Genomic DNA, 24,733 nt, shown 5'->3' with positions numbered 1-24,733 from the left:
CATTGAAAATATCCTCCAAATAAATCTAAATCCAATTCATTTTTAGTCATCCAGAAATGTTATTTTCCATATTTTTCTTATGAAGATTATTTCCTTTTATTTTTATCAGCAACAATTGTTTTGGTGCCCTCACCTTGTTTTTTAAAATTTTACTTACCTTCTGTACATAAATTGCTTTCTTCGGGTTTATATAACACTTTTTGTTTTTGTAGTAAGAACACTTAATATGAGATCTATCCTCCTAATAAATCTTAAGTGTATAACAGATTATTGTTGACTGTAGGTACAATGTTGCATAGCAGAGCTCTAGAGCTTTCTCATCTTGCTTAACTGAAACATTATTCCTGTTGCTTAGTAACTCCCTATGCACCAATTATTGATGTCAGGCATCTGTGAGAATTTCAATTAAAAGTGTATTGATCAAATCCAAATCCCCATATTCTCTTATGACATTCTTAAGATTATTCACCTTAAATATATATTTTCCTAAATGTTTATTTGATATCCAAAATTTAACCAAAGTTTCAGAACTTAATATGGATATCATTTCAGAATTGCTTTAAGGTAACTCTGAACATTTCAGTTAATTAATATTCACTTTTATTGTTGTATATATTTATATCATCTTATTTTTTTCTTTCTAGTTTTGGTTTGGTACCTTTTTCAGAGAAATTTACAACCATTTTGGGATTCATTAACTACTTTCTCCAAATAGGACTTCCTGCCATTAAAGTTCCCCCACTATAGGTTAAGGGCAGGACTGAATTTGTTCTCTCTTGGAAAAGAAGCTTTTTCTTCCTGAAGCTCATTTCATCTGATTGGGAGATAGGAGGTCCTCCTAGACTTACTATATAAACTTTAAAAACCAGAAATCTGACCTGATCTTATACATAGTCTGACAATAGATATTAAGGTGAAACATATTTATAACATATGCATGTACCAGCAAAATAAAGGATCCTTATTGTGACAGAAACGTTCTGTATTTTGACTGCATCAATGACAATAGCCTGGGTGTGACATTGTAATATAGTCATACAAGATGGTACCAATGGAGGAAGCTACTTAAAGGGTACGTAGGATCCCTCTACTTCTTACAACTATATGTGAATTAACAATTACCTCAAAATAAAATAAACGTCATGCTTCTAAAGTGTTCACTTACTGTGTTTCCCCGAAAATAGGACCTAACTGAAAAATAAGCCCTAATATGATTTTTAGGATGACATCCCCTGAACATAAGCCCTAATGCGTCTTTTGGAGCAAAAATTAACATAAGACCAGTCTTATTTTCGTGCAAACACAGTAATCCCTCTCTGCCCTTCTGTGGAAGTTGGCAGACATGGAGAAAATCTCCCTGAGGTGTCCCAAATCCAATTTTCTCCAGGATAAAGCACTGTACTTGATTTTCTCTTACATTTTGAGTCAGAGATTTCTCTTGCATTTGGGCTCTGGAGTCCTAGTCTCAGTTTTGCCAGTAAATTAATGATCTAAGTCATATTACTTTACTTCCTTGGACCTCAGTTTTCTCATATAAAATGAGGGACTGAGCTAGATATCTTTTAAATTTCTTTCATACTCTAAAATTCTATAATTCCGGGTACATGGAACTAGTGGCTAAGTAATTTTGAAGAAAATTATAGTAACTTTGACACATTATCAGAAGTGAGTCCTTAAGTAGGACATCTAACAACAAAGTTAATACCTTGATCTTGAGATTACTATGCTAAGCAAAATAAGTCAGACAGAAAAAGTAGAGGACCATATGATTTCACTGATATGTGGTATACAGAACTGAAAACAACAAAAGAACAACAAAACCTCATAGACACAGACACTAGTGTAGTGGTTACCAGAGAGTAAGGGGGGTGGGAGATGGTAGATGAAGGTAAAGGGGATCAAATATTAATATATGGTGATGAAGAGAACTGACCCTGGGTGGTAAACACACAATGTGATATATAGATGATGTATCACAGAATTGTACACCTTAAATCAATGTAACTTTGCTAATAATTGTCACCCCACTAAACTTTAATTTTAAAAAAAGTCCATACCTTGGACTCTTCAGGTATTTGTTGCCACACAGCAGCCTACCCGTCTGTCCCCTCGCACCTGCCCCTAAAGGAGAGTCTGTGAGACAGATCCTTTCAGAGACTTTGCTTCACCTTTGTGCTTACACCTTATAACTCCCTGTTTGGCCCCAGAAATATGGCTGGCTAGTCAAAGATGGGTACGACTCCCCACGGGGTGGGGGTGGGGGCAACCCAAGCCAGACACAGCACGTGGGGACCATCTGGGAAACTCATGGGGTTGACAGAGGTGGGCACAGCCCCCCACCTTCCCCCGGCTAAGTAGAGCTTCTGCCTCTGTGGCTGCACTCCTTCCCACAACCTGCAGGGGAAGTGACTCAGTGATGTGCTCTCCATCTATTCATATGCATAAAGGTTTTATCCCTTGGTGAAGTACCTATCCTGGGACTTAGCTGCCTGTAGGTAAGGGTGATTGGCTTAAATCAGTTTCCCATTGTAATGTATGGGATTCACAGATCTTGAGATTGACAAGCTTTACTTCTTTTACTTCCACACCTAACTAATAAAAGCCATGTGCTGGCACAATTCGGGGCTCAGTCCTTGAGGCTGCAGTCCCTTGGCCCCGCTTGCACTCTATTCTCGTCAACTGTCCTTCTTAACCTTATGCCACCCTCCTCGCTTCCCACAACTCTTGTCGTGCTGGATGCGACAGGTATTGATCAACAATGGAAAGCTTTGAGTAGAAAGAAAGAGCACTTCAGGAATCCTTGAACAATTCAGTCTCCAGTTGTCAACTACGCATTATTCTTCCCATACTCCTCCCATTTTGTAACAACCTAGGTGACCTCTAACTCAACATTAATACTTTTCAAATGTACATATTAACGTTACTTCTTGATGTAAAAATTTTGAACCAGGATCTCCTTAAGAGGGAGCTCTGTGATGACTGAGTGTCTTACTATCCTTTCACATTCTCAAGAATATACCTCATGATGGAAAACTGTTTGACTTAGTCATTCCTAAACTCCATACAGTGTAAAAGCAAATTCAGATCAGTTGTAAAAATGCATCCATGTAGTTACTTTAATGTTTTGCTTTCAGTTTTTGTTAAAGATTGAAAAACGAAAAACAAAGACCACTTGAAAACCATTACTGAATATTCTTTTAAAACCTTTTTAAAGAGATTGTCTTTACGTTGTTCAGGTTCCTCTGCAAAGGATTCATGCAGATTCAGCACAAATAGGGATATATCCTTGGAGAATTTAGAACCAGGAAAAAGCTTACTTCTAAAGAATTTATGCATCGACTTTCTTCACATAATTAGAATTTATATCCTATAAAGTTTTTTACATAGTCAGTGCTGCCTAATGCTCAGATCTCAATTTAAAGCTCAAACTCGGTACTCTTAGATTAGTAGTATTAAACACTTCTTGTTATACATTTAGAAAATCTCGTAACTTACATCATATTAAGGAAAAAGATTTCTGGGTCCACACCAAGACATTCTGATTAAGCAGGTCTGGGATAAGGGCCTCGAATTTGCCTTTTTAATGAATATCCAAAATAACTATGATGCAAATAACCAATGGACCGCACATTGAGAAATATTAGCTTAATTTAAATTGTCTTCACTATTTTTGAAACTTCAAATGTGTATATTCTTATAGCAATAGCTTTATTATACACTTATTTTATTATAGATCATCTTCATTATTTTCTAGACTTAAGCATTATAAAATAATTTGTGCATCTCTGCATAAATATGAACGTATACTGGGGGAGTGCCAAAAAAATGTATACAAGTGGACACTTTGGTCAACTTTGCTCAAGCAGTAGTTCGCCGTAATCAGAAGTGTCTGGACACTGTGTGCACCTCTTATATTCTTATAGCAATAGCTTTAATAGCAACCCTAGCAGAAAATGGGCAAAGAATATGAATAAACAATGTAAAGAAAAAAATATCAAAACATTAACAAGCATTTAATGAGATGCTTAGGTTCACTGATTATCAGAGAAATGCAAATTAAAACAAAACTAACGTATCACCTTACTTTTAATACACTGGTAAACATTAAGAGGCTAGACACTGCCAAGGACTAGCAGGAAGATAATGATACAAGAATGCAGCTATTCTGAGAAAAAGCTGTCAAACTTAGCCAGCTCTTCTCTTGCCGTAAGACTTTCCAGATAGGTATACAACCATCTTTATTTTCACCAAACCACCAGGAGCTCAGTCAGTTTCAGTCTTTGCTTTCTCCTTAAATCACCTCTCTCTTGACTTAAGGGAAGGCATAAAACACCTCCTTCTCGTGTGGAAGGGTATTAGACTCCCAGCACACCAACAGTGAAAATATTATTTCAAAATCTAACCCTTGACCCTTTGGTACCCTCCCCTCAATGCCAGTGAAGGGTTACTAGGAATCACATAGCCATCTTCACGCAGTCTCCCACCATCTCCCTTGAAAATCCTGCATTATAGATTCATACTACTTCAGAATGTGGTGTATGTTGAATCAGTTTTTCAGATTTACCCTTTTACTAACTATTGCCAGTATTTACATAGGTCCAATTGAAGAAGCAGATAAAACCAAGTGAAAAGATTTGACTTGATTTCTAACTGAGAAGGAGAGTAGATTCACACTACAAGAAGTAGGTTAACTTTTACAACTCACCCAGCACCTGAATATCTTTAGGGTCCCTTCTAGTTCTGAAAGTACAAGATTCTAGGAAGATTAGAATCCAGTTATCGAAAGCCTATGGAAAAATGGCCATTGAATTTCAAGAGAAAGATAAAGAACATGATATATACTCATAGATATATACGAGGTCGGACAATTAATTTCGTGAACTCATACTAGCAAAAGTGCTACCTATCTCATTGCTGAATATCACTAAGATCACCTTTGAAGTACCCCCCTTGGGGACCTATGCACTGATGCCAGCGCCTAGTCCACCCTTCAAAGCAATTTTGGAACTCTTTCTGGAATGGCCATCAGAGCTGTCATCGTATTGCCCTTGATGTCCTGAATGTCATCAAAATGTTTCCTTTCAATATTTCCTTTATTTTCAGGTAAAGAAAGAAGTCATTGGGGGCCAGATCAGGTGACTGGGGAAGGTGTTCTAATACAGTTATTTGTTTACTGGCTGAAACCTCCCTTTGCTTTTATTCATCAGTGAGCTCCTTCAGGACCATTTTTGCACACACCTTTCTCATGCCAAGATTTTCAGTTAAGATTTTCCTGTTTCTCTATTGGTGTTCACTTGGTCAGCTATGCTTCTCATAGTCAGCCGATGATTTTGATGCATAATTCTATGAATTTTTGTAATGTTTTCGTCAGTTCTGCACGTTACTAGCCGCCCTGACCTCTCTTCCTCGATGATGCATTTTCTCCCCTCAGAAAAACGTTTAATCCATTTGTACCCTGCCCTTTTCTTCATGGCATTATCCCCATAAACTTGGACTAACATGTCCCTGATTTCACTTCCACTCTTGCCAAGTTTAACAAGAAATTTAATGTTTGTTCGTTGCTCTAATTCAAGCCCAGACAGTCTTGCGATGGCACACAAAAACACACAACAACAATCATGAACGCCACTCAGCAAGACACCGCCACACGGCAACGCCAACGCAGCTGTGAGACACTGATATACCAAGGTTATGAAACCTTACTGAGCTGTTTGTGCAGTGCTGCCAATGTAAGTGCACGGTGGCAAGTTTGTGAACGTAATTGTCAGACTTCGCGCGTGCACGTGTTAATCACTATAGTTATGTTTCTGACAATATAACTTAAAAGTGATTATACTTAACATTTTGTTAACTCATTTTTAAATAAAACTTATGAATAAATCATAATAATTTACACTTATGGATTCACCCTTAAAATTGAGAAAGTGCTATATTTCAAGTTTTTATGTAATACAGAGTATTTTTCTCCAAAGAAATGAGGTTCTTTTACTTTCAGAAAAATTGGGTGACTTTCTCTATCTTCTCAGTATATTACTAGAGGCTTGTAGAGAAGTATTTCAAAGTGTGGGCAAGACCACATGTCTCAGATGTACCTGAGTATTATTTAAGGTATGCAAATTCCTAAGCCCATCCCAGATATATGAAAGTAGACTGTCTGAGGACAGGACTTTGGGATTTTGCATTTTAAAATCTCCCCAGTATTCTTAAGCAATAAACTCACATGCTAACGTACTTAAATGCTCAATTCAAAATTGAAAACCCACTGTTTTGTAATCTGCATTTGTGAAAAGTTCCTTTTTTAATATGTACTAAATAGATTCTCTTTAAATTTATAAACATCACCTTCTACAGAAAATCAGACTGGTTTCATGTTTAGGACTATGCATTACAACTCAAGAAATATTTTATTCCCTGTGCCACCATTTTCCCCTATGAATGATATCAGTACATTATTTAAATTCACTGTGATAAATAGGATATACAGTAATTCCTTTTCTTGCCTCAGAGACGTACTGTGAGGTTAATTAAATAACAGCTGCAAAATACTTTCGGCTCCTTAGAGAAAGACATTATATAAGACATTATATTATATATGCAGCATTCTGTCCTCTCCTTTGAACACAGGGATAATTGTTCTTGAGAAATCATCCCAATGGCTGAGAAAACCACCATGACATGGCTTGGTTCACAAGCATTATTTCACAAGAGCAAATTTTTGTCACACTTGGTGTCAGACCCAGTGAACAGGATGCTTCTATTCTTTGCACAAAGACCACTGCCATCTTGTGGAATACCATGTTGTCCTTATCTTGGGCTTCTATTTCATTTGTGTGAAATGGTGACAAGATAATTTGGGTTTTCTGTTGAGGAGGATTGGTGACATACATAATTTTAGTCATCCAGAGGCTTGTTATCTGTGGTACAGGAGGGCTCTGGGAGACCACCCTGAAGGTCAGGCAGTGTTAATGGGAGGAAGAGCTTTATAAACAAGACATCTCCTGGGGCCTTTGAACTCTACTTATCTCTCAAATGAGGCTTGCCACATCAATGTGCTTTAGTGTCTCATGATAGTCTGGAATTAGGGCTAAAAAAGAGGGGGGGAAAATCATCACTGGCGATCATTAAATCCAATGATGATTGCTCTGGGAAAAATATGTCAGTCACTAAATGTTGTTTGTATTCATTTGTCAAAAGAAGAAGAGGGACTGATTACAGAAAATAAATGAAATACGACTGTGAAACAGCCCTGAAATCTATCAAGTTTGATAAATAACTGTCATATTTTGACAAACATGATGAATTTTTAAACCCATTCTACAAAGACAGGTTTTCATGAAGGAAGATTCCTTTCTAGATTTTCTCAGATTAGTTGAAAGGCTTAGATGTATACCTAGAGAAAATGCAGCAAATGTCTTTAATTTATTCCTGAGAAAAGTTTGCCTTAAGAAGTAATACTACATGAAAAAAACATAGTCTTTCCGAGCAGAAATATTGCCTTTTACTTCTATGAAGCAGGCATTCCTTCAGAACACATATATTGGGTTTTCTTTATTTGCATTTTTAAAATGTTTGTGGCTGAGTCAGCTTTAGGAAAAAAAGTAAATAGATGAAACTTGTCTTTGATGCCTTCATCTCCCCACTTTTACTCCACCCCACTTTAACTATCTTCCCTCAGCTGGGAGTTTTCTCACCTCTGTCCAGAGGCCTTAGCTGCTCTAGTCATCAGATAACTGAAATTAAAATCAATATACACTAAAGTGTTAGAGACTGAATAAGTCACTCCACTGAGCAATAGGTGCATCTCTGGATAATTATCAGTCAGTCAGTGCTTAATCCATAAGGTAGAATATCAAAAGAAAGAATCTAGAAAACTGGGCAGGAAAGAGAGTTTTTTTTTTTTTTTTTTTTCTGGAACCCAAGATTTCATTATATGGGCAGCCATCTCTTCAGCTTATTGATTTTTAAAAGTTCAAAAAACACTTGGACAAGAGTAACATCCTAAGTCCTTCAAATAAAATGTTGTCTTCTTACCCTAGCATCAAATCTTATCTCAGTACAGTTGGTACATCCAAAAGAAATAAAAGTCAACCCAAAGTATAAAAGAATAATAGATGAGTTTACTGAAATATCTTGAAGAGGCAGCAAAAAGAGGGACGAGGAATACAACACATAATACAAAGACTTTTTTTTCTATAATGTTTTGGATAGATTTTACTCTTAATTTCATGAATTAAAGCAATTAATCCCCTAAATTTTTCATCTTTGTGTTTCCAAAAGCACCCCCAGCCTTCTATTCCATTTTTCTTATGTGAGCAGAATTCTTTATGCCGCATTTCTACCCAGTGTCTTAGCCAGTACATCAGAAACCCAGAAACGACAAAGAAATCCCCTTAAAGAGTGGAGAGAGGGTCAATTATTTTGCTCCTTTAGCATGAGTAATATCACATTATCAAAAAAGAGAAATGGTCTCTGCTTGAGTACCATTTTATCCCAGCCACAGTTGGTCCTCATTCAGCGCTCTGAAGGAAATGTGTGCAAATCAGCAGTGCATGGAAGACACTTCCCTTCTTCCCTCGGGTCTAAGTACACAGTCACTGGTTGATGATGCTCGTCCTGGAGCACCATTCCCCATGCTTTGGCCTCGCAAACTCCAACTCATGCTTAAAGAGCCTCTGTTAACTCACATATGGAAATGTGTTCTCTAGCAGAGATTTCTATGAACGTCCTCCCTCACAGGCTATTTGTTTGTTTCTCACAGCAATGAAACTTTTTTTTTTTAATTTAAGATATGGGCATCTACAAGAAATCATATATTTCCACTTCCCAATTGCCTGTCAGTTGAATATGGCCATAAAACTAAGTGCTGGTCACTGATATGTGAGCTGAAATGGATGCGTTCATCTTCAGAGATGTGCTCTTCAGGGAATTCTCAAGAGTCACAACTTCCGTACTTTCCCTTTCCTGCTGGCTAGAGTGAGGATGTGGGTGGGAACCATTATGGACCACGTGGAGGAAGCAACACACTGGAGATGACAAAGGAGGAACCTAGTACCTTAATACCATAGAACCACAATACCAGCCCTGCAATATTATGCCCAGAATGTCAGGTATGAGAAAAACGATTGCATTTATTTTGAGTCTCAGCATGCAAACTCAGGAGGTCTCCATCATTTCCAATAGCACTCTGTGCAGGCTTCTCTTGAGACAGATTTCTTTGATTCAATAAATGGTAGCTTTCTTATATACAGACTGCAAATGTGGGGCAGACAGGATACCTGTTCATATCTGTATTCCAGTACCAGGTACACTGTATGTTTACAATAAATATTTGCTGGCTGGATAAATGGATGGATGGATGGACAAATAAATGAAATAGACAAATGATTGTGTGATCAGTTTGTAGTTACTCAGATTCAGATATTTTTACCTTGTAACTTAATGAAGTTTTCTAACTTGGGATTTGAGGCATACTATTTTAATTATAATAAAAAAAAGAAGTAAACTTTGTTAGAAAAAATGCTGTAATGGGTAATATGTGGTGATTTTCTAAAATGATCGATGTGAGCACAAATATATTCAATAACACTTATTTCTCAAATGGGATTATCTTCTAATCAACAGTCTCTCTTCACACAAAGTCCTAGTACCAGTACTGGTTCTGTTTTTATCTTTCTTACTTTTATCAAGTTCTTCTACTGACAGAGGTAGAAGCTCTAAATAAAACAAGCTGTAAAATTTCTCAGAAGCTACCTGTACTTACATAAATCCCATTTCTAATATACAAGGCCTCTGGACTCAAGCGTTGCTGCTATTGAACTCTTATTGTTCCTCTGTCTCCGTCCCTTTGCATTTCCACTTTCATACATTGTTCTGTACTGCTGTGTGGGAGAAACTTCCTGAGCAGTCAGAAAACCAAACTCTTCATTTATACATAACAATTTGCCCTTGGTACAGAGTATTCATCTGGGTTGAGAGGGCAATTTCACCCATTCTTTACTCCAGGAGATGTCACCTGTAATCTTCTGTTGGTGTCTGCAGACACTCCTACAGACTGCAGTTGAAGGACTCCCAGAAACAGCTCTCCTGTCTCAAGATGGCATTGGCTTGCCTCCATGGCATGGCTGGCTCCATGTTCCTGAACTTTCTGACACCAGTAATAGTATCACCCACTCTAGCTTCACGGTTTGCTGGTCTGCTCATGCGTTTGAATGTGTTTTTCCTTTGGGGTGTGGGGTTCTTGACCTTCAGTTTCCACTGATCTTTCTGTTCTCTCTCTTTTTAGCAAGTTGGGCATTATTGAGCCATAAGAATCCAGATGTAAAGCATAACAGTCAGGAGAAGTACCTCTCGGAGTATTTCTTCTACTTCATGTCCCTTCCCCATTTCCATCCCTCCCCAAGATACACACACACACACACACACACACACACACACACACGCACGCACACACACGCACATGCACATTCTCTTTCTGTGACCTTTCCCTGTCCTCATTTCAAAATCTCTCCCTTCCACAACTACTATGAGGCAAGGGTCAAATGCTTATGCTTATTTTGCAAAAGCTGCAGCTGGCATTCAAACTGCTTCTATACTTGCAGAAAAATAATTTTCAATATCTGTTCTCCTTTAACTCTTTCACAGTCTACTTAACGTGGTTAACTCCAGTTATTGAATAAGACCTATAAAACATGATCTTGTCCTTCAGAGATTTTATTCTATGAAATATATATACATGTATACATATATATATATACATATATATGTATATAAAAAAGCCCTATTCCTGTATGCAGTGTTTTTTGTTTGTTTTGTTATGACATAAGTTTATGTTTATCTGTCTACAACATGCCATAGCATTTTAACTTATTTCATTCATCACTCTCTTGGAGTTTGAAACCAAAGCCCTGGCAATACTGATTAAGTGGGGATCTGAATAAGTTATTTATTTTTTTCCTGTTTTAAATAGATAACCATTTCAGATGTGGCTCCTTCCCCTCTTTCTCTCCCGTCCCCTCTCTCTCCTTCTTCTTCTTCTTCCTCTTCTTCTTCTTCTTCTTCTTCTTCTTCTTCTTCTTCTTCTTCTTCTTCTTCTTCTTCTTCAATACATGACTTTTATTGCATCTTTAAAATATCACAAATAAGTCTGAGGGACCACTTGACATCTTGGTGTTTCTGTAGCTGGACAAATTAAATTGTATTCATCAGCCTGAACTGGCTTTTTTCAGAAGTATAGACACCATCCAAAAATTTTCTGCTATCATTGATTTTAACTGTTGTGACTTGTTGAATCAAAGCAGCTGAATTTGATAAAGTTCAATATCATTTCCTTCAGGAATTAACTTGTCTTTCTGGGCTTGAGATACTGAACAAGCAATGCCTGACCTCATCCAAACCCTGTGGATATATTTTTCACCCAAGAAATTTCGGATTTCGACAAGAGGACCACTCTCTTGAATACCGACGTTGATGAGGAAGTGAGTACACCAGCCCTTGTGTTGTATCGGAAGCCCCGGTAACACCCTTATCATGTTCTGTGCGTGACCACAGAGAGTGCGAACAGGAGCCAGCTCCTTTCCATTTCCCCTCCATTTGTTAACCCGGAGCCTTTTCTTTTTCTTTCCAAGGAGACTGAGTTCTACATGGATGTGATTGAAGTCCCTCCACGGGGTATCTCTGGGGCCTCTCCCAATAACCGTGCATCACTTCACAGTGATGTCCACGTTTTCTGGGATGTCCACCATCTGATTGCTGAGAAGGGCCTGCATCCTCACAGCAGATGCAGCAAAAAGAGCCAGACGGGGCTCATATTCGAATTCACAACTCTGTGACTGGGCAGTGCTTACCTTATATATACATCTGATGAACTGATTTTAATTTTTGCATGAGTGCCAGTGGTTTTCTTTAATCATGCACCTATAATGTACAGGATCAGCTATGAAAATACTCTATGCCCCTCATATAGAAACACTAGGAAAGCCATACAGGTATGTACTCATTTTTTCCTCAGCTAACCCACGTATTATCAGCACCAAATTCTGATAACTCAGCTTTTTTACTGCCTTTTATACAGTAATTTGTCAAACTTATAGCTTTCTTCTTCCATTGTCTATTAGCTCAGTTCAAATACTACAATTTGCTAAGCTTTACTCGATATAATCCTCTCAATTTTCCCTACTGAATTTTACGTTTCATTCCTCAAATATCCTTCAAACCTCATTCCATGCAATAGTGCTAATACATTTCAAATTGATAGGCTCCAATCCAGGAAAATAAATGGCAGGAGGTTGACTTGAGAAACTGTATTTACCCAGACCATTTATCAGAATAGTTGAAAAATAAACTGTGGGTTTGATCATTTTTTAACTTTCTTTACAGTGTACTCAAGGTAAATATCTCAGATACGTGTGCTATGATAAAGCATCTTCTCAGCTTGGGAATTATTAAATTACTTCTGTTTAGTGTCTAAGTGTATGCTAAAAGGGTATGCTAAGTGTCTTCAGAATGTTTACTTAAGACAAATATATATGACATATGCTTTCTTCTGACATAAAAATGTTTATGCACATGACACAATCAAAGGTGTAAATAACCACTTTCCATATTTTGATATTATATGAGTTAAAGTATTGTTACTTTTACCCTTTAAATAAAAACTCTTTAAATCTGGTAAAGAAATAAAATAGGCCCATATCACGGGTGCTTTGGGTTACAAGCCAAAGAGGGGCAATTGGAGGGCAGAGACACCACGCTTGGTACTTAGAAAGGTTAAAAGTGGTGAAATGGATAGCTATGAAAGACTATTTTAAAATAGATGAAATGGTTTACTTTTACTAATAACCCATTTTGAATATACGTATTTTAATTCTGAAATTATTAAATTTAATTATATCAGATGTATTTTCATTTCAAAATTGAAAGCAACAAAGTGCAAAGATCAGGAAAGGGGGTATTGTTTGCCTTTCTAAGCCGGGTACATTTTAGGCAGCAGGGCTCTCACAGAAGTGAAAAGGAAGTGGAGACCATAAGCTCTACAGACAGCAAACCAGCTGATCACATGACGGGATGATCAGATTGAGAGCTGAAACCAAACAAATGAATAATTGATAAGAATATCAAGTGAGTAAAGTAGCAGGTCAGAAAGGCACAAGCCACTAAATTATAAAGACAAGTCCTGACTGCCTAAATCTGCCTCATATGCTTTTCACCATGGTTACCTGTCATTTTTGTTTGGCATTTTTAGAATGCTTTAAATCGCTAAGGTAAATTATACATATATTCTTCATCGATCACCACTCCCCCAGCCCCTGATATGCTGATTATGCTAAACACTTTTTCTACTAAAAATAAATCTGAGTAAAATCACAAGGGAATTTCAAAATGTCCTTATATATGGTATATTCTGAGAACGGAACTGGAAACTCCATCAGGTTACTTAACAAATTCATTTATTCATTAATAAGTATTTAATGTAGAATTGATTTATTTCTATTAGCAAATGTTGTCTATGTAGCATAAGCTACATAAGTCATTTAACATAAAAAAAATCTGTATTTATTCTTCATTATTTCAGCGGGACTTAAGGTATTTTTTTTTGTTTTTGTTTTGATGTTACTATTGGCTACAGTAAAAATGAGATTGTAGCATAATAACATTTCTAGAGTTGGTTGTGTGTGTGTCTGTGTGTGTGTGTTTGTGTGTGTAGTTTTCAATTGTTTGTATTTTGGATAGTTTGTGTTTCCTCTTTATCAAAAATCTCAGAGAACTCTGCAAACACATCTGGGACTTTTGCTGATTCTTCTCTTTAGGTAAAATTACATAAATATTTTCACTTACAGCAAGTATCTCCCCAGGCTTGTTTGGTGCTGTTGTTTATAGTTTCTAACCTCCTGCAAAATACTTTTACTTTGACAGAAATATGTCTTTTCAACATGCATTAGGCAGCTGACACCATTACAAACATGCACATTATCAGAACTAATCCAAGGGTAGAAGTATCCAGTAAAGTCTTGTCGAGAAGTTCATACATTAAATTAACATTTATTGAGCACCTTCTCTGTGCCCAGCACAGAGCTAGGCAACAAGGACATGAATGTGACACCAATCAGTCTACACTTGAGAAACACAGGCTTTTATCATAGTTTGTATATATTGCGTACTTAGATGCACTTTCAATCATTCATTTAATAGGTACCTAATGATATAGTAATAAGTGCCAAGAACTGTAGGAGTCCAGAATTAAATATTGATATTGATATTGATATTGATATTAATATTTATATTCAGTCTTCTAGGTACTCACAGACTAGTAGGAGGATGTAGTTAATGTGAAATCTCTATGATAACTGCATTAAAGAAAGTATGTCAAAGATACTGCGATAACACAATAAAGATGATTAGCTTTACCCAGGGCCATCAAGGAAATTCATACAACCATTGGGCACACTTGAGGCAATACTGATAGACAAATAAGGAAAGAAGGCCTTGATTTTCTCATTTATTCAGGCAGCAAGTTTTCTACCAATGTGTCTCAATTCATCCTCAAAGAACACCAACTTCAGACCACCCACCGAATGGCTCTGTCTCTGGGCACAGTTACCACTTGGCATCTGCTGAGATGTGCAGCGAGGGTATTAATTACTGCTCACCATGTGATTAATGTAGCTGATAGTTCTTGATGAGGTCAGTGTTTTGTGGATCTTAGATTAATGATTCCAATTTGACAGACAGCAAGCCACTAAATGGTTACCAGGTGGCAAAAATATTGTGTTACCCTAGGCAGAACCGAAGAGAGTAATATAGCTAAGAAATCAGCTCATAGCAGAATTAATTACTTGAAAACAGTTTTCCCACTTTTTATCCAAATAATCTTAAACAGAAACTCTAATATTTCCCATTTTTATTTTTAGGAAACAAACTAACTTTTCAGTGTTTTCTACCAAATATCAAATTATTTGATTTTTGAAGTAAAACAGATTTTACTTCATGAAGCATGGTGTGGGATATTAGTTTTACGATGCACAGCAAATGTCTAGACTTTGGATGGAAGGGACCACATTAATGTCAAGTAATTTAACCTTACTACTTACACATTTAACCATTTAGATAGACTAAGTACATTTATGAGAAGACATTTGGCAGAAGACATTTCCTGAGATTCGTTAAAAAAAAAAAAAAAGTATATTGTCTTAAATTAAGTACCTAATTAAAAAAAGATAAAGAAACAGAAGTCAAGAGAAAATAAACTGACAGAAGGAAATTGAATGGAACAGAGTTATATTTCTGTTTCTGGTCTCGTAAGAACAGCAAAAATCCCAATGTACAACTCTCTTACATTTTTCCCAGCTCATGAGTTCATTGAGGAAGAAGCCATTCATTACTTATTCTTGTACTCCCAGCACTGAGCATAATGTCCAATATAAGGGTTGAAAAATTTGACTGAGTGGTTTACCAACCAAATCTGGAGTACAGAGTATGGAGACTTGACATGTATGCCACTGGGCACACAGGACCGCAACTTCCCATATCCAGAGTCAATCTGCAAAGAGGTAGACCATGCCCATGAATGAGTACACACAGGCATCACATGTGAGGCTACAATAAAAACAAAATTTACACTCACTCACCTTAAGGACCTTAATATTGTTCCTGAAGCAAGATGGCTGACGGTGGGTAGGACTATTTTGTGTCCCAAAGACTAGAACATTTCACCTCACAATGCTTTCTATGTGTTCCACTCAAGAACGCTGGCCTAACTTATACCCTTCTACTTATGCTTTTATTTTTATAAATAAAGCTGCTAAAGTGCTAATAAAATCTCATATTATCAGCAGAGTGACGCTTTTCAATGGTCAGTTAATCCAGTCGTTCTTCACCTAAAACCCTACAGTGACACTCCCATTTCCCTTTATCTCTTTGGTTAAAGCCAATGTTCATGTAAAATCTAGTCTCCCTAATTTCCCTGATCCCCTCTGCCCCTCTGAGTGCTGGCAGGCCTCTCCTATCTCGGCTTTTGCACTGCATTCACTGTTCCCTCATCCTGTAACCTTCTTTTCACTCCCTTTCTGTGTTCAAGTCTTGGCTCAAAGGTGACTTTCTCAATGAGGTCTGCTCCACCCACCTCATTTACAATTAGAACCTTTCTCACCCTCCCTTCCCATCCCCCTTATTGTTTTATTTTCTGCACAGCACTTACATAATGCTCTTATTTTACACACACACACACACACACACACACACACACACATTCAATTTAGGGTTGATATCACTCCACTAGAAAGTAAATTCCATAAAGACAGGCGTTTGTCTCCTTTGTTTTCTGCTGTATCCTCAGTCCTAAAGGAACACCTGACTCATAGGATACATTCATTATTGTTGAAGGAATGGATCAATCAATCAGTCATCCTGGACTTTGTACATAGGAGCTGCACAAAGGAGTAATAGAGATTAGAAAAAAGTAGAGTTTAATTTCTTATTGGGATGGAAGAGTAAGGGACCACTGAAGAAGTCAAGCTAGAAATGCTCATTCCCCAACATTTATTATAAGAGTTTTTCACAGGCATCCAATAAATGCTGTATTGGTGAGAGAAAAAAAATTAAGAAGAAATGAACCTTAGTTTGAAAGCAGTTTTGAGGTTTTTGGAACAATGATGAATGCCTATGTATAATACAAGGAAATTTACCAGCAAAGACAGACTTTAGTCAGACTTCACATGTCAAAGCTTCGGGCAGTGTCAGGACACTCCCCCACCCCCCCAGTGGCACATACATAATAAGTGAGTGCTGAAGAAGTATCATGTTTCAATCACCTGTATAAGTAACTAGTCCACAGTCTCTAACAAAACAGCTTTTCATACCCAATACATACTTGTAAATGCCTACATATATCAATATATGAAAGATTTCCTCATGTATTTTCATGATCAGTTTTGATGGTTTATGATTTTAAAAAAAAAAAAGGATATCCAGGAATAGTACATCAAATGATAACCTCATCTTATAGAAAATAAAGGTTAAATTAATAGCCATTAATGTGAGAACCTTGTTCAAAACAAATTAGGTGAGAGCCAAAAATGGCCAATTTACTCAGCAGTATGCCTAAACTGGTTCTAAACTGTGATGAATCTCCATACAGTGCTCTCTATTTCCTCATACTCAGAATGCTCTGGGCTTTTGGTGTGTAAAAATGGCACAAGAATTTAACTGAACAATTACCCATAAGAGAAAAAATTGTTTTTAAATCCCCTTGGAAACATCAAACTATTAAATCACTGTTAATTCCAAATTTGAATTAGTCATATGTCATTTAAATCCATCATGCCATTGATTGTATTGTATAATGCATCATTATTCTATGTCATTAAGAAAGAATAAAATGCCAATTATAATTATAAGATGTCATTGATTAGAGAGCTATAACCAAGGTGGCCAAATATTCTCTTTTTTTACCAAGGAAAATGTAAGAGTAAATTAATTACTTGAATAAGTTACTATTTAGTAAGAATGCTCTTGTGACCCTGTGAATTATCAAACACTACACCAAAGTCAAGAAAAATTGTGGGATATCCTAGAATGGAATAATTCTGACTTGCATGAATTGTACAGTTAATCATGAGGCACAATAAGATTTAGAAAAAAAATTAGCCTCGATATAAAAGAAATTACACTTTAGCTATAGTCTTTTTGAAAGAAATATATGCTTCCAAAAATGTAATATTGCTTCTGGACAATGTTGGCTCTTCTTAAATTCATGAAGTAATTGATTTTCTCAAATTGTTTTTAGTGGAATTCCGAGTTTTCACAAAATGGCTTTGTCTAATGAAAATATTCACCAATATGATCTTTTATATCCAATTCTTCTTCATGCTGTGCTCTAATGGGAAACTAGAAAATGTCATTCTAAAAACTGTTTTGACAAATAGCAGGTAAATCATAAAATCACATAAGCAAGATAATGTTTAAAATGGGAAAGGATTTGGCAGCCAAATAGCCAAGAAAGAAAAATGAAAACTACTAGTATGAACACTGAAAGCATTTATAGAATTTCAAGAATGCGTGACTAGATCTTTCAAAATGGGAATTATGAACAATAAGAAATGTCATACAGCAATTTCATTTTATGTAAAACTATGTAAGTAAGTGCACCATTTGATTTAATAATGAAAATATGAAAAAGACAAACTGTTAACAAAATATAGTCTGCAGTAGCTTCTTTCAGTAATAGTGTATATGTTTTAAAAGGAGAAAGTCAATAGATTTAAAAACATTATTCATCTCTTTCTCACAGCAGGGTGACTAAGCCTGCTGTCACCAAGCGTGTTACCTCATTGTTCCCTGATGGAGTTTCTTTAATGGGATGAGATGAATGCAAGTGTTTAACTATTTTAACATATCAACAACAGAAAATAAAAGCAGCTACTGAAACAAATGATGTGGCTTCCCACTAATTGAATATGTTTATGTTTTTAGACAGAAGGGCACTGATGCCTAAAATTTTTATAGTGCCATAGTAATAGGGATTAAACAACAGATTAGGTTCAATACCAAATAGGTCTCTCAAATCCTCTGCCAATCCCACATAGACAGACTAGCTTACTATATGTTAAGGAGTCTGTGTGTTAATTTTAAATGTGAACTGAATCTAAACCATGATTTCAAAAGTTCATCACTTCCTAACTACGGTTGGTCCAAATGCAGGCTATTGCCTAAATTATTAATAGGTCACCCTGCCTTGGATGTGTCTACAGTAATGAGAGTGGTCTCTAGAATCCAGAAAACCTCTGTCTGAAATGCAAGACACTTTACTAGTCTACTGCTCCTTGTGTTCTCTAAGGCACCCACAAACCAATGAGGTATCACTTGGAAAAAGTCAGAGTATTAGTCCTATAAATGAACCTCTCCAAAATTTCCATAGTTGTGGCCCCAAACTTTCCTTAAGTCCAAACGAAAGCTAAAATCCCCTTGATCCCTATTTATTTTATCTGTTTTCTTTTCTCCCCAGCCTGTTGTCTCTTTCATTGGGCTCTCTTTTCCTGAGCCTCTCAATTTTCTCATCCAATCTCACTCACTGAGAACAACTTGATAAATTTTTGCTGAGGAAGGACCTAACAAATGATTGCTTCTAGAAACATGTACATCTCAAAAAGTGATGCTAGGAAAGGATTAATATTTACTATATCACCTACAGTGGGGTCCCTGCAGATGATTTTTAGGTCCCTCTTTGGTACAAAGGACTAGGCTTACCCTCATCTACGCTTTTATTCCAAGTTGAACCATATTTCATATTTTACATGCTACAACAATGTTTCCTTTCAGCTTTCACTCTACCTATTAACAGTTCTGCATGGAAACATAAGGATTTTCCAGAATAAACAGCAAACATTTACATATATAGTTTCATAAAACTCACCTTGTTCCGTACAAAAGGAGTTTGGTATTACAGAATAATTTGCAACTCCAGTGAGTAAGTCTACAGAGTTTTGCAAACAGTTACTAAGAATGTTTTCCTTTTATCTAATCACTTTGAGCTAATGAGATTAAAATAGCATTTCATCAAGCCTGACATAAAATTTTTACTACCATATCCTTTAAAATAGGGACTGCAGCCTGAAAGCATCTAAGGACATGTGACCAAATGCAAAAAGGAAAGGAGTTTTTATGGTTTAGAATATTTTAAACTCAGGACATTGATTACAGTCTATATTTGTGGTCAAAATTTTCCTTTTAAATAGTGATAATAGGCCCCAATTTGTAGCCACAATTTTGGATTTTCAGGATGGAAAGAAGGAAAGAAAGGAGGGAGGATGAATGAAAAGGAGGAAGGGGAAAGAGAGAAGTTTGGAGAAGGGGGGAGTGATGGCTTTCTGTTCTAGAACAAAATATCTCCATTCTGAATATCAAAACTGGCCAAGACAACAAACCCCACTGTTGAAATACACACTAGGGCATGAGGCAACAACCAAGGTTTCTCCATTGATACGACTTTGCCATGAGATTAAGCTCGATGTTATCAGCCCTAGATACACGCTAGAATCCCTGGGGGAGGTCGAAAGCTATGCTGATGCCCTGGAGCTACCCCTGAGATTTTGACGGAATTGGCCTGGGGTGCAGGATGAGCATCAGAAGATTTAAAAGCTACCCAAGTGACGTACAGATACACACCGCTCATTAAAAGACAGAAGACAGAGCTATTCCAGACACCTGTTTGAGCTGACTAAGCTTGATAGAGCCCCAGCTCACGAGATGTTTCACCTCCTGTTCAATCTTCATAGCCTTCCCCACATTTACTCAATGAAATGGGGGACAATAGTGGATCGCAGTCTTACCTAGCAGCCCTCTGACCCCCTAATCAATTCATTCTCTCTCCTCCTGGCCCCGGGTTCTGACTCACGCTGCACTAGAGAAGGAGACACGCAGCCTAGCCAATAAACGACCGCCGCTGCTTGGATCTTTCTTTGCCCAGAGCAGAACCAGAAACTGCCTTTCAGTAATGCGCGGACGGCGCAGGAATGCCACTGCCATCTGGAGGCCTTCCTGGGCGTCTCACACCTCTTCCTAAAATGACATGTGAATAACTAATCATATTCTCCCACTTCATTTGTATACTAGAAACAGGCTTAAATATTCCCCCGCATGTGGGGGAGGGAGGTGTGTGTATGTGGGTGTGTGTGGGGGGAGCTCCGTGGTAACCGGCAGAACTGGAAGGCAGAGCCAGCCCTCCCTATATGTCAAATGGAACACATTAGCCTTCAAAATTTTTTCACCCACCTGTCTGCCTTCAAAGAGAGGTTAGCCCAAATGGGATGAGTTTTGTTACCAGGAAAGATCTAACACAGCGGTTTTCAACCTCTGTGTGCATTAGAAATCACCCGGAGGGGTTGTGGAAATCCAGATAGCTGGGTCCCACATCCTGAGTTTCTGATTCAGCGGATCTGGCTTTGGGCTTGAGAATTTGCATTTCTAATAAATTCCTACATGATGTGGGTGGTCCAGTGACTGCACTTTGAGAGCCACTGGACAAACTGGCAAAGATTAATTTTGAACACTAATAAATCCATCAGTCCTAAATCAGTTGAAGAGACAAGACTGGGCGAAATATTCATATACTGGGGCAGTGACCAGAATCAAAAAAAGATGATGTCACTATGAGATTGTTCCTAGTTATCAGTGGAGTAGCGTAAGGGAACCAAAAGCTACCAGCAAAGAAGTGCTCTGGGTGATGACTGGACAAAATTGCCTCTTCATTGTTTTGCCTCGTGTCCTCTGGGAAACACTGTGTGCTCTCTTACCTAAATACCAAATTATCCTAATCCATTTAGTTTATTTGGGTGCAGACCTGATTCGCAAACCAAATGACAAGCTGCAACAGATTTCAAACGGAGGGTTTATAGGCTTACAGTTGCTCAAGATATATTGGTTTGCATTCCAACATCGCCATCTAGTGGAACTTTGTTTTACATCACACAGCCTAAAATGGAGGTGGTTTACTTTTGACAGGAAGAGGGCCACATCATTTGCTAATTGTGATACAACTGAGAAAAGAGAAGGGCAAGTAAACAAAACACTGAACTGTGACTATGGCAAAGACTGTTGCCATCATATATGATATGCTTTCTGAAAACAGAACAAAACCATTAGCTGAGGAACTTGCAAAACACAGAAATAGCTTTTCTAGAGAAGTCTAGTAAGAATAGATAGTGGAAATGGGAGAACTATATCAAAACATTATGTTCATGTGCTGTGTTTATGTGCTAAAGCCTCAAATTTCCTCATAGTAACTGATAATGAATTATATGAAACATTTTTTAAAGTTCATATTCTATACAAAAGTACAATGATTCATATAACCACACACCTTATAAACAGTTAAATAAATTGAAATGTCTATTCTCTACTACAGTCTCCAGGAAGAAATAGAGTAAAGAGGAAAAGAGAGATGATGCAAAGCATTGCTGCTAACTCTGAGAAGGGATCAGAAAGGAAAAAATTCATGTTAAAATCTCCTTCATTGGCCACAAAATGTTACGTGCAAAATTCTCTCCTAGGTGAGCTGATAAGTTAAGGGCCAAGATTTGCTGAATGTAAGTTAAACATTAAGAAGAAGCAATTTTATTTTTATAATCACTGTCCCACACATGATTGGTTGACTGCTGCTTTCCTGCCTCTGAGTATCTCAGGCAGATTCCATCCCGTTGATGTCTGATCATTTTCATGATTCATAAAAATAAAATTTTAACTAGCCCAGGCTAGTGAAACTGATGACCCACAAGGGTCTGGCCTGACCCTGTTCCTCTGACTCCAATGTCATGAAGCCAACTTGTTAGAAATGCAAATTCTCAGGCCCAAGTCCAGAGGAAAAGTCCTCTCAACATCTGTCACATGAGATTCAATGCAGGGTTTCCCCTTCTGTTGTTCAATTATGGCTTAGCAATAACACACAACTGCCTTGATACTTCAATGCTTGGTCCCAAATTATTCCTCAGATATTTTTATAAATATTGTTGATAAAATTTTACCTAGCCCATAATTCCTACCCCAAGTAAGATTTCAGTATGTCCGGAATTTTTAAATTACATATGAGAAAATATATGTAATTCTATAGAGAACCCCTGAATATATTATATTTCAGTACCTTCAACTAAGATTTTATTAAATTGTGTTTCTATTTCTTTTATCAAGAATCCTTGTTCTAATAAATCTTCATTGAATTGTGTATGTACTCAGAGCTATGCTGTGAATGAAGGATAAGTATTCTCGGTCAGGTTCCCAAGAGGCAGACTCTGAGATGATGATTTATGAGCAAGTGATTTATTAAGAAGGTGCTCCCAGGAGAAATCAGGAAGGGAGCAAGGAAAGCAGAACAGGGAGGAAGGCCTCTCAAGGATGTGTTTCAGATGCAGTCCCATGGAGGGTAGCCTCAACTTGATCCCACAGGGAATTCTGAAATGTGTCTAAACTGGAAGCAAAGGAAGCTGGGCTTCATATTCACACGCATATTGTTCAGAGAAAAGGAGCCCGAGGCTGGCCCAATAAGCAGAGTTCCTCAATGCTGGCCACTGGAATCAAAACCATGCCAAGGCTGCACGAGGGGTGAACAGATGGGCAAAATGGGTATGAGGGGATCTGGGTAGAGCACCAACAGTCTCTACTTCCATCAGCATAAAACGTGTTTCTTTTCCATTGGCATATTACATTCTAGGTGAGTAACAAACAAACAAACAAACAAAAAATTGGATACCAGTTTTAAACCAAATATAGCGAAGTGCAAATTTATGGTACAGCTGGAACATGTTGCAGCAAACCAAAAGCAGTGGTTGCCAAACTTTGCTGCACATTGAAATGACCCGGGGATTTAAAATTAACCGATGCCTGACTCCCATCCGTAGGCGTTCTGATTTATTTGGTATGGGGTGCAATCTATACATAGGAATTTTTGAAAGCCACTCCCCACCGCTAGATGATTCTAATCTTTAGGAAAGGTTGTGAAGCTCTGATCCAAGGCAAGAGAGACCAGTGTGAATTGTTTTCATTTGGAAAGAGACATCATGAAAGGGTGACATTTGAAGGGTCTTGAAAGATGGTTAAAATTGAAGTATCAAGAAATAAAAGGGGCAGACATTCCTGGAAAGAGATGCAGCATAAGTTCAAAGACAAACATTAGCATGACTAATAAAGAAAATAAGAAAACCAACTTGAAAAGTTCTGAGACTAGTGAAAAATAAGGTTTTATAGATAAAGTGAATCTCTATTACAGTTGACCCAGAAGTCAAGCGAATTCTTTTGAGTTTGACCCAGTGGGCAACCACTGTAGATTTTTGACGAGAGGAGTGAAATGATAAAAGTCATGTACAAAGAAAAATATCCCAGCAACAATACAGAAGACAGATTCAAACTGCAAGCGACTTGAGCTTCTAAGGTCTGCTGAGAGGCCATGCCAGTAATCCTGGTATTTGATAGGGTCTTCACTAGGGCAGTAGCTGTCAGAATTGAAAGAAAAGCACAAATAAGGAAAGTTATTTTAAAGAAAAGAAAGGTCTTGGAGCTTGGATTTAAAAGCCAAAAAAAGGAAGGAATTAAAGATAAGTCCAAACTGAACAGGTGATTGGAAGTATTAACTGATGTGTTTTCTCCACATGTGTGCTAACCCTCTGACCCACCTTCAATTGGGCTGGGGGACATGAAGGAGGCTTTGCTCTTTCTGGCATGTCAAAGACGGATAAGAAAAAAACAGAACAAAACAAAACAAAATCCTTTGCTTTGAATTAAAATAAATAACAATAATAATACTGCATTGTGCATATAACACAGAAGATAATAAAGGCAAATCGTTAAGAAATCTTTTTTTCTGTCCTCCCTCCATGCAAACTCTCCCAGGAAAAGCAGAAGATAATTAGGTGGGAAGAAGAGAGCTTAGATACTCAGAGGAAGGACTTTGAACTCTCTCCATCCTGATTCCTATGCCTCCCCCACATTCCTAAGTGGCATAGATCAAAAAGAATCAGAAAAATGCACAGCCCTCCTTTATCCCTAGGGATCCAAGGATAGAGTGAAACAGTATCCTCCTTTCTGTTCACCATGATGGCATCAGGACTCGTGATGTCTCAGACACGCATGTCTTGCCGATGGTCTCGGGAACCCTGGAGAGGGGTCCTCAAGCAATTGAAGCTATTAGAGTATTGGTGGCCCAAAGGGATGCCAGATATGTTGATGCATAATTGTGGCAGCAGAAAGTGACATT

General features: G+C 37.5%; 1 long non-coding RNA gene and 1 pseudogene across 1 annotated transcript in view; both read right to left on the bottom strand.

Annotated features, from left to right (window-relative positions):
* LOC141572868 (uncharacterized) overlaps positions 1-24,733 on the bottom strand; it is a 702,493-nt gene that overhangs the window by 601,289 nt on the left and 76,471 nt on the right. The gene's annotated exons all lie outside the window — the stretch shown is intronic.
* On the bottom strand, positions 11,188-11,765 carry LOC109451226 (large ribosomal subunit protein uL6 pseudogene; annotated as a pseudogene).

The sequence above is a fragment of the Rhinolophus sinicus genome, chromosome 17, assembly GCF_057876585.1.
Source record: "Rhinolophus sinicus isolate RSI-liver-muscle chromosome 17, RSI-T2T, whole genome shotgun sequence".
In the NCBI taxonomy this organism is placed as follows: domain Eukaryota; kingdom Metazoa; phylum Chordata; class Mammalia; order Chiroptera; family Rhinolophidae; genus Rhinolophus; species Rhinolophus sinicus.
Note: the sequence above shows the minus strand (reverse complement) of the source record. Positions and strands in the feature narration are given on the sequence as shown.